We start from the raw sequence: 11,547 nt of genomic DNA on the forward strand, positions 1-11,547 counted from the left end.
CCAAATTAGAATGCCTTCCCTGATCTTCCAGATGAGCTCAGATAGCCTTGCTTTATAATCCCATGACAGACACTCTGTACTTCTTGATAGCAAATTTACAACAGTTATTTATGTTTTTAATTACAGTAGAGTCTTATTTACCTAGCACATTCAGGATTTGGTGTATACATGATTGATGATATATCCAGAGTTTAGATAACCTTAATCCCAAAGCACAGAAGAATAGGGAATAAAAAGGATGTTTTGGCCTGCAATGTATGTATTCCATGCCAAATGTATGTTTGTGTGAGTGTGTGTGTGTGTGTATACATATATATATTTGCATTATTGTTGCCCTCAACAGTTGAGGAAATATGAATATCAATTCAATAACCTATGTATCTAAAAAATTAAAATTTCTCATCTCCTCTTACTTAATTTCAAAACCTGGTTGTTCTGGGGTTTCCACATAACTGTGGTATTAAGGCAGGAAGAGATCACCTGGTTGCCATCCTCTGTTTATGCTGGAGTCCCTCCACACCACCTTCTTGTTCTGTTGGTTGAGCTACTCTGATGGCCTTGTCATCTCTGATCCTGTAGAGTCTTCAGTTGCTGGCCCAGTTGGGTCATTGCTGAATGCTCCTTGTCTCTGACGAAAACCCTTTTGAGTCCAGTCCTCTAGCAATTTCCATGCTGTTCCATGGCTCGAGCAGTGGCGCCTTCTACAGCTTCCCAAGTCCAGCTGTCTAGAGACCCCGTGTAGTTCTTTCTCTGCTATGCCTGCATTGTGATGGGGTGGAGAATCTCTGCCAAATATGCTGCTTTTTCAGCTCTACCCAGAACTTTCTTATTTATTTATTTATTTTGAGGCAGGATCTCTCTTTGTCACCCAGGCTGGAGTGCAGTGGCACGATCTTGTCTCATTACAGCCTTGACCTCCTGGGCTCAAGCAATCCTCCCCCTTCAGCCTCCCAGAGAGCTGGAACTACAGGTGTGCGCCACCATACCTGGATAATTTTTTGTGTTTTTTGTAGAGACAGAGTTTTGCCATGTTGCCAAGTACCCAGCACTTTCTGTCAGCACCTGGATTCTTAGAACTACCTGGCTGTTTTGTAATATTCCTCCCCTGGGATAAATCCCATTTGGCAGGTTGGGCAATTTGTACTTGTTTTCCATTCTCCTTGAAATGCTCTTCTCATAAAAACACAAAGCTCACCTCTCCAGTTCCTTCAGGTTCCAGCATTGTCTCATCACAGGGACTTTCCCTGAACACACTTATGTAAACCTTCTCCATGTCCATATTCTCTATGCCTTTAACCCCTATTATTTTTATTTTAGTATTTATTGCTGATTGATTTCTATTTCTTTTTTCCTCACTTTCTCTCTATTTTTATTATTATCACTATTATTATCTGTTTCCCCAAGATAATACAAATAATTAAGTTGCTGAAGTTCATAGGATTTGAATGTAGCTCTGTTTGTCTTCAAGTAGATGCTCTATCTGGGACAATGTACTGCATGTGTTAAACCCTTTGAATACTCTAAAACACTGTCAAAAACTCATAAACCCACAATAGTAATGACTTTTTAACCAATACAACTGACCAAATATTCATGAGTCTTTGTCACATTTTCTTCATTAATACAGTAAGTAACTAAAGTGGCAAAGTACATGCATCCATTAGAGACACAGTCTAGGTAGGAATTCCAGTATGAAAAATACTGGCCTCCCTGCTTGAGACTGAGTCTAGGGTAGGCAGAATGCCCACCACCCAGATAGACAAGCAATACAGAGATCTCCACTAAGAGGCTTCTGGTCCATGCCGGTTTGCAGCTCCTTCCTTCCTTCCTTTCTTCCTTCCTTCCTTCCTTCCTTCCTTCCTTCCTTCCTTCCTTCCCTCCTTCCCTCCTTCCTTCCTTCCCTCCTTCCCTCCTTCCCTCCTTCCTTCCTTCCCTCCTTCCCTCCTTCCCTCCTTCCTTCCTTCCCTCCTTCCTTCCTTCCCTCCTTCCTTCCTTCCCTCCTTCCTTCCTTCCCTCCTTCCCTCCTTCCTTCCTTCCCTCCTTCCTTCCTTCCCTCCTTCCTTCCTTCCCTCCTTCCTTCCTTCCCTCCTTCCTTCCTTCCCTCCTTCCTTCCCTCCTTCCTCCCTTCCCTCCTTCCCTCCTTCCTTCCTTCCCTCCTTCCTTCCTTCCTTCCCTCCTTCCTTCCCTCCTTCCCTCCTTCCTTCCCTCCTTCCTTCCTTCCCTCCTTCTTTCCTTCCCTCCTTCCCTCCTTCCTTCCTTCCCCCCTTCCTTCCTTCCTTCCCTCCTTCCTTCCTTCCCTCCTTCCTTCCTTCCCTCCTTCCTTCCTTCCCTCCTTCCCTCCTTACCTCCTTCCTTCCTTCCCTCCTTCCCTCCTTCCCTCCTTCCCTCCTTCCTTCCTTCCCTCCTTCCTTCCTTCCTTCCCTCCTTCCTTCCTTCCCTCCTTCCTTCCTTCCCTCCTTCCTTCCTTCCTTCCCTCCTTCCCTCCTTCCTTCCCTCCTTCCCTCCTTCCTTCCTTCCCTCCTTCCTTCCTTCCTTCCCTCCTTCCCTCCTTCCCTCCTTTCTTCCCTCCTTCCTTCCTTCCCTCCTTCTTTCCTTCCCTCCTTCCCTCCTTCCTTCCCCCCTTCCTTCCTTCCTTCCCTCCTTCCCTCCTTCCTTCCTTCCTTCCTTCCTCCCTCCTTCTTTTTTCTTTCTTTCTCTCTCTTTCTTTCTCTCTTTCTCTTTCTTTCTCTCTTGCTCTCTTTCTTTCTTTCTTTCTCTCTTTCCTTCCTACTTTCCTTTCTTCCTTCCTTCATTCGTCCCTCCCTCCCTCTTCTTTCTTTCTCTCTATTTCCTTCCTTCCTTCCCTCCCTTTCTTTCTTTCTTTCTTTTTCTTTCTTTCTTTCTTTCTTTCGCTCTCTCTTTCCCCCTCCCTCCTCCTCCCTCCCTCCTCTCTCTTTCTCTCACTCTCTTTCTCTCCCTCCCTCCCTTCCTCCTTCTATCTGTCTCTCTTTCTTTCTGTATTTCATGTAAGATAGGATCTTTCTATATTGCTCAGGCTAGTCTCAAACTCCTGGCCTCAAGTAGTCCTTCTGCCTCAGCATCCTGAGTAGCTGAGATTATAGGCATGCACTGCCATGCCCAGCTATGAATTCCAATAGTAGTATTCAATACTATTGTTTAGTTTTTAGTGTTTTTATTTAAAAATTCAATTAAAGTTGAAAATAATAGCAATGAATTTTCATTCCATAAACTTTCTTTGGAAACACTTTTATTAGATTAATGTTAGGCCAAGAACAGCTGGCTACCCAATTTTTATAACAAAACTTTATAGACTTAAGGAAACAGTGGTCTATGCCTGTCTTGATGTTGTAAGGTGACCTGAGTGTTTTCAAGATTACCAAAGTATTATAGAAAAGCATGTTAAAATGATAAAGAGAAAAACAACAACACACAAAAAAAACACATTGCAATGAAGCACGTCACACACGTCTAGATAAAAATGATGACTCTTTGTGTGGAGTTAGATGTCATTAAAAAGCATAGACCATGATTTAAAATAGTTGCTGTGGTCAGACATGTGATACCACAAAGCGGAAGAAGTCTAATCTTGAGCCACATGTATTTTTTAAAAAATATGCCAGTGCCCATTTATTTATAGAAACAAGCTTGGCCATTCATTAGTAACCAAGGCAGGAAGAAGTCATCTGATATTCATGCACAAATTTAGCTATTTCCATTTGAATGAATATAATCTTGAAAGATTTAGTTTTTAAAGGTTCTATTTATTCATAATAATTAAATTTTATGTAAAACATTACTTGTAAAGCATTTTGATATAAGTTTTTTAACACAATTTTTATAATATGATCTTGAGGAAGACAGGGCATTTATTATTGTTATCTGTATAAGTAAATACAGATAAACTAACTAAATAAATAAACTAAATAAATAAAGTAAATAAACTAAAGAAGTTAAATGACTTGTCCTAGGTCACCTATTTTTTTCTTGGTGGAGCCCAGATTCAATTTAGTCCTCTACTCACAAAGACTATAGACTTGGAATAAAGTTAGAAACCATCAAAAAGCATTATCCAGGTCCATTTCTTTGCATACAATCTATACATTATTGAAATGAAATTTATCTCAAGAATCTATTGTCAGCATGATTTGGTGTTTCCTGGAATTTTACAATTATAAAACTAGATAGATTCTAGAGATCTAGTCTGGCTATCTCCTTTTATTTTGTATTGTAAACATAGTTCCTTTCTGTTAATCCATCAAAAATTTTTTAATAGTTTATATTTTTAATAAAAAATACTAAATATAGTTCGTTGCAGGTTTGGGCATACGATGCTAAATCCTTTTATACTTTTAAAAATGTATAAGAAATTGACAACATCATATATTAGAACAGGCATTGTAACCTCTTGAGAGAGAATATAGCCTAAAGCAGTTCATCCAAAACCTCCCTACATTATATGATTGACATTTGACTCTTTCCAATATGTCTTTAGGTCTTCTTAGCATAGATTCCCTAGAAATACCTCAATAGCAGAATAAAATTTATGTTGGAAGATGATTGAAAGCTTGTGACTAAATTGTTCTACATGGTTGGCATCATGTAAGTGCTCTATCTATCTGTGTATCTATCTCTATCTATTTGGGGTTAAATTTATAGTCCAATACTTTGTAATTTATTTTATAAAAGTCTCACATAACTTTCCTATTTTGAAGTCTCCTGAGTATTAAAATATAATTAATATTTGAATCAAATATATGTTTTGTAACTACCTAGTTGTTAGCAACAATTGCATTATATACCTGAAGTTGAGGGAGTAGAGAAGGATAAAACATTATATAGTGCAGATTTGAGCTATTATATTGTTCAGAGATGATGCACTAGTTAAAAACTAGAATATTCTTGAAGTGGGACTTGAACTGGGATTTGAAGGATCGATTTGGCTTTGGAGAAAAGAGGTATAGCATTCTAAAAATGGAAGACAGCAAACAAAACAAACAAACAAGCAAAATACATGAGAGTAGAATAAACACCTCTGTGGAGTTTACAATGAGGAGGCTGGGTTTGTCTGTTTACAAGATGAGCCAGACTGCAGAACTTCAGGAGCTACAATCAATGGGCTCTGGTCCGGGTCATCTCTAGGACATGGAATCAAGGTCATCTGGAAAGTGAACACATTGGGCAGCATGTGAAACCAGGATGTTTGACTGTTGGAAGAAAGGAAAGTGGGTAATTCTAATCAAGGGGCCAAAACAAGTACAAGCCAGTTGGTAAAAGGCCACCTATCAGTGGAGCTTGAAGCAACAGTCAATAAACAGACAGTCAGGAGGGCAACAAATTAGTGGAGCTCAGTTAGTGAAGGCCTAGTATCAGTGCCTGGCTACTCAGTAAATTAAGTCCGTATGAGATACTAGTAAGAAAAAAAAAAAATGAAAGTTACTCAGTTACAAGGCTGGAATATAAGCAAGCAGCAAGACCAGAGCAACATACTGCCAGTGAAATTATCAACAGAAGAATGTTCATATTCCCCTGTTTCAAGTACAGTGTTGTTCAGAGCCTAGAGACTGGGCTGAACATGTGAATGGGGATACTGAGGCTTCAAAGATAGGGGACATATAGGGATTAGGAGTCAAATGTGCCACTCCTCATGATTTAACTTGAGAGTATATGTTAGATTATGGTGGGGAGTTGAATATGAAAACCTGAGAAAGTGGAAGAAAGTGTTCAGGTTTGATGTGGTTGCTATTCAGCAGGTCCTAGAGCAGAAGAGCAACCACATTAGGTCAGTTCTTAATGCAAATGGTTCTGGCTATAACATGCAAGATAGCTTGAAAAAGAGAGAAACCAGATATACATGAAGTAGATGTGAGTATTTTGTAGCAAATATTAGTGTGAAGTTATGGAGCACTTAACCTCATTTGCCAGGCAGTTTCAGAGAAGATATAAGGATGAGACTTTCAATGCCGTGAGTTGAAAAATGAATACGAAGTGAGTAAATGAAATCAGCAAGGGTAGACTATTGTTTTCAAGAGAGTGTCTGCGTGCAAGGAGAAATAAATAGGAGAGTAGTTAGAAACTCAGGGTATCAATTTTTTTTAAGAGGGAAGATATTGTTTTTATACAAACCCTTTGAAGGAAAACATTTTTTTGCATTTTGGACTAAGGAGAATGGTACTTCTGAGCAATTCTATGTTTTTATGTTAGAAACACTTTTGATTTTGAAATTAATCAGGTTTTTCCATTTTGCCTTGACTGTCTGAAAATGTAAAGTTAACTTTGCTTCGGCTGAAGGAAATTTATAGATCTTCATGCGTTGGATTTTAAACCTCATTCTTGAGTCCATTTTAGGCTTTTGTCTTATTTTTCTCCCATTTGCCAGTTGCTCCTATTTGTATTCCTTTCTTCCTTCCATTTCTTTTTTTTGTAACCTTATAATTCACTTACATTACCTTCTAGAATGAGATGGGAATATAAATAGATTTGTTGTACCCCTATAACAAATGCATGGTAAGATCTTAATTAGTGTTTATTAAATAAATTAAGCCAAGAATATAAAGAAGAATCTTACAACACTTTGTAGAATGACACGACAGGATTTAATAATAGACTGGATAAAGGCAATGAGAACAGGAGTTAGTGAAAGTTTTTGGCTTTAATCGGGAATTCTTATTGGGCTATCTAGAACAAAAGTGGGTATTAAAAAGGTAATGCAGATTTAATGGAAAAATAGCTTAGATTTGAAAAAACTCTTTACTTGGCTATCATCTGTAAAAAAGCTTTAACTTTTCAAAACTATCAGAAGTTGCCACTTGTGTTGATTTGTGTCAGATGATTCATGTCTGTGTCATTACCTTGGGGCTGCTATACATAGAACTGTGCTCACATTCATGCTGGACATAGGGACTATTTTCTCTAAAATTTCAGGTAAATTTTAAAAACTCTGGTTCTGTATTATCAGCATGATCACTTCCTTCAATTCTAGTCCTTTCCAGGGTGTGTATGACACTAACATTGTGGTTAATGTGTGGGAGGGTAGGGGCATCTTGAGAGTGAAATGAGAGTATCAAGAATAAACACTGTTCTTATTAATATGAAATATAAACTGAAAAAGTTAGCAAGAAAAAGTTCAAATCTTATATTTAGTTTCAAACAATGAGGAGAGCATCCTTCAAATAAACTCATGTGAAAGTGAATAGGACCTTAATGCAATATAGTCCAAACAATATTATGTGATTAAATAGGAAAGAGATACAAGCATAAACAGCATTTGTTGGCAGTGAGGTGGGATTAAAGGAGATAACAGTTTCACTGTATTCTGCTGGAGTCCTCTGTTCTCAATCTTTGTAACACCTTGAAGGGGATTTTGACTAAGTCATATTCTGGAGACAATGACTTCATCAGAGCAGGCTCTGGGACCAGTCAGGTCACAAGTGGCCACAAAATATGGGGTTTTTGATTCTGGAAAAGAGATCTGTTAAATATCACATAACATAAAAAGGGTATCACGTGAAAAAATGCTTTGATTTATTCTGCAAATCTCTAGGAAATTTACTTAAACTGTTATGCACTGAATCAAGAAATATTTATTAAGCATCGATTGCTAGGCAGTATGTTAGGTGCTGGAGAAAGAGGGAGGAACAAGACAGGTGCATTCTCTGAGTTGAAGCGTGAGATAATAATACTTAAAAAGACAGACAAATGCTGAGAAGGGAGTTATGTGGGATACTGTGGGTGCATACAGCAACGCAACCAAATGGTAGAAGTTATAGAGGGTCAGATTTCTAAATAATTATTATTTTACATAAATATATACCCAGTATGTAAATGAAGTGAGCTTCCCAACTGCTAGTCCCCATGTCCCATTAAGGAGAGTCTTGTTGCTAGATATTTTCTAGTAGCTGCCAGATGGCTTTTTGTATAGAATTTCATAGAGATTATATTTTGTTCAGGTGAAAGATTGAAGGAGAGACTCTCTTTAGGTATTTTCCAACTCCAAAAATTTGTCTACAATCATAAAATGTTCAGTTATGAATTTTTAATCTCTTGGAGTAATTTAAAGTTTCTTAACACATGAAATAATTAAGCAATCACTAGCCTTAGTTACTTCCTTTTATTCAGTGACTAATCTTATTTATAAAAAGTTTTTTTTTTTTTCCTGTGGGTGGAAGTAAAAATAAGAGTGTTTAAGAAGGAAACATGGGTGATTAACACCCTTAAGAAGCTTATTACCATCTTTGGACTATAAATAAACTTGAGGGAAAAAAATGCATCATTATGTCTCTTTTTTTCCCCAGAAGTTTACTAAGGGTGGGATCCCCTTCTTACCTCTTGAATAACCACAGAAAAAAATGGAAGAGTCATACTGTTTATCGTTATGTCATTTAGTGACAAAATTAATGATTGTCATTTTTGGGTGCTGATTTGTGATCTTACCTCTCAAAGCTGCTCTGACGGTTAGTTATCTTTTCATCTGGATCATCCTGTGATGCTTTCAAAATGCTGTCTGGTCCATTATACACCACTGGAAAAAATCATGAAAATTTCTTTTAGATTATTTTAAACAAAAATTATATTTTAATAATCAAAATATAGAAAAGAGGTAAAAACCTTAAAAGCACCAGACTGCACCCCCAGAGAACTGAACTCTAGTTTCCTTTTGTTTTGGGCAAGCTATGTGGGTTTCAGCAACCTTTATTTTCCAAGGTGTATAATCACAGGGCTTGGAAGGATCACGTCTAAAAGTTTCTCCACATTCTACCACTTAGAGGTGGGTGATGGGCTCTGGACAGGAGGGCTTTCCTTTAATACTGAGTGACAGCAATGATCTTGAGTGGTTTGTATCAATCTCAATAAATTATCTATGAACATTCATTTAAAAATGTAATAAAACCTTGTTTTCAAATTCTGCTAGTTATTAGAAACAATATCAGATATTTGCATTGCATTTTATATCTTTCCCATCCATGTCCCAAACGTTCTTATTTGGTAGACATAACAGAATAATCCATAAATAAAAGTAAATGAAACCAGTTCCATCATATAAAAAGACACAAAAGTTCATCCAGAGTCACTGTGAAGCCCAAGGTTATATGGCTAATGTGAGGTGGAAGCGAATTTCTGATTTCAATTTCTGTACCCCTTTTCAAATGAACAGCTCTATATAAGTGTTATTTATTGTTGCATTGATGTTACCTATGTATAAGAGAGATGCTCTGCCTGACTCTCATCATTATGCTCTGCAGTAGCCTTCAGTAAGAAAAGATCACTTCATCACACATCTGCCTATTTTCTGTTGGAACTTAGCATACGAAATTTGCAGAGAACTGCTAAAGGCAGTTTGAAGGTACTTGGGCAATGCCATTTCCTTACAGATTTGAACATTTTTATTCCGTTCAGGTCCCACAGGACATTGGGCCCTCCTGTTGGGTGGTTCTGTTTACACCCCAGAGAGGCTGCACTCCTGATTCATCCATCTGCAGGAGCACAAGGCCCAGGGGTGATCCATACCCGCCACTCAGCTGTATCACCACAAAACTCTGGGCTGGTTTCTTCTTTTGGTTTATGTGACTATAATTTCCAATCAACCAGCTAGAGAACCAAGTCTTGCATTCAGCATAATTTATCATGGATTAGGCAGGGAAGCCTGGACATCAGAATATAAGATATAAGGGAAGAATTTAGCAATCTGTGGTGTCAAGAAACTCTCAATATCTCCGTGGCCTCTGGAGTCAGACAGAAGAGCTTTAAATCTTGCTTTCCTACTTGGTAGCAGTGTGAACCTGAACAAATTACCTAACCTCGATAAGCCTTAATTAACCCATATGGACAATATTGAAAATAAAAGCATGCATTTTAAAGGGTTGTGGGTGAGGATTAAATGAGAAAGCATAGGCAGAATCTGGCACATGGTAAACCACAAACGGACTGGCCACTCGCTTACAATCCCCTGTGCCTCTCATGTAGTGAGCAGCATCCTGGAGAGAGAAACTGTCTCTGAAAGTCAGAGTACACAGATGGCTGTGAATAGTATGAGTTATCATAGAGGAAAAAGGATTGTCTTTGTAATTTTTACAGAGACAACCTAAGAATTAGCTATTGTTTTGGGAATTGCATTGACCCCTTTGAAAATAATAATCCTAAAGTATGGAGACAAATTATAGGTAGTAGATTATGGTCTATCTCTAAAACTGATGGGTTGTCTTCACATTACCATTAACTACTTACGGCCCTTGAAGAGGTTATTTTGCTTTTCTAAATTTTATAAAATGAGACCTAAATGATCTTCAGTATTTCCTCCTGGTCTAAGAGTCTATGGTTCTTATGAGTCTATATACATCTATTAATGGTACCTATATTTATTTTTTTTTCCTGGAAATTCCCCTTTATAGCGTTTCCATAACATACTGGAGATTTTCTCTTGGAAAAACTAATGGTTTGAGCACATTCTGAAAGTCACAAGAAGGGAAGTGCCTTTGAAGCGGTAACTTTGCTAATGGAATTGTCATCCCAGAGGTTGTGTAGCTTTAAAATGTGAAGTACTGTATCAAATCTAATTACCATTTATTGTTAACTTTCCAAATGCTAGGCATTGAGCTGCTAGGTTTACTCACAGTACTGTATTTGTCACACGATCACACACACCTACACACGCAGGCTGGCAGTCAGTTATTGTTCTCATTTTATATTTGGGAACACTGAGGTTCAGTTATGTGAAGCAACTTGTCCAAAGTCACATAGCTGGTGGTGATGCTAGGCTTTAGGCTTGGGTCTGTCTGACAACTCTGGCCATGTCCTTATCTCCATATTGTCTCTACAAAATGGTTTAAGTAGATAATAGTTAAGAAAGCAAACTAAATGTTCTGGGAAATAAACTGCTAATTTCTGAGTTTGACATAAATCAGGATAATCTTTTTTTTCTCTTTTTTCACTTTTCTATAAATGTGTTATTTATTGTTGCAGTTATATTACCTATATGTAAAAGAGATGATCTGCCTGATTCTCATCATTGGACTCTGCAGTAGCCTTGATCAAGAGAAAATCACTTCATCACCCTTTACCCATTTTCTGTTTGAACTTAGCATATCAGATTTGCAGAGAACTGCTAAAGGCAGCAGCCTTTTAATGATACTTGGGCAATGCCATCCCTAGGCACCTGTGTCAGTCACCAGGTCAGGTAAGCCACAGCACAATTCCATGAGGGGAGGACTTAATGTATGTACCACTGTGCTCCCAAAACTTAGCACAGTGCTGGAACATAGGAGGCATTTAGTCAATAGGTGTTGAGTAACTAATACTCAGGATACAAATTTATTCATTTTTTAAATCCAGCAACCATTTATCGTGTACTTACTGTGAGTAAGGCATTCTAAAATGAAGATGTGTTCTTTGCCTTCTAGGAGATTATAATTTAGGGGGAGAAGGAAGACATGTATTTTAATACTAAATGAAGTAGCATATTTTTCTCCAAGATGATTATTGTTCCATACAATCCTAAGATGTAGGCTGGGTAGTAATCAAATTATCTTTAGCATCTTTTCATATTGCTTGACT

Source organism: Pan troglodytes, chromosome 1 (genome assembly GCF_028858775.2).
Source record: "Pan troglodytes isolate AG18354 chromosome 1, NHGRI_mPanTro3-v2.0_pri, whole genome shotgun sequence".
Classification (NCBI taxonomy): domain Eukaryota; kingdom Metazoa; phylum Chordata; class Mammalia; order Primates; family Hominidae; genus Pan; species Pan troglodytes.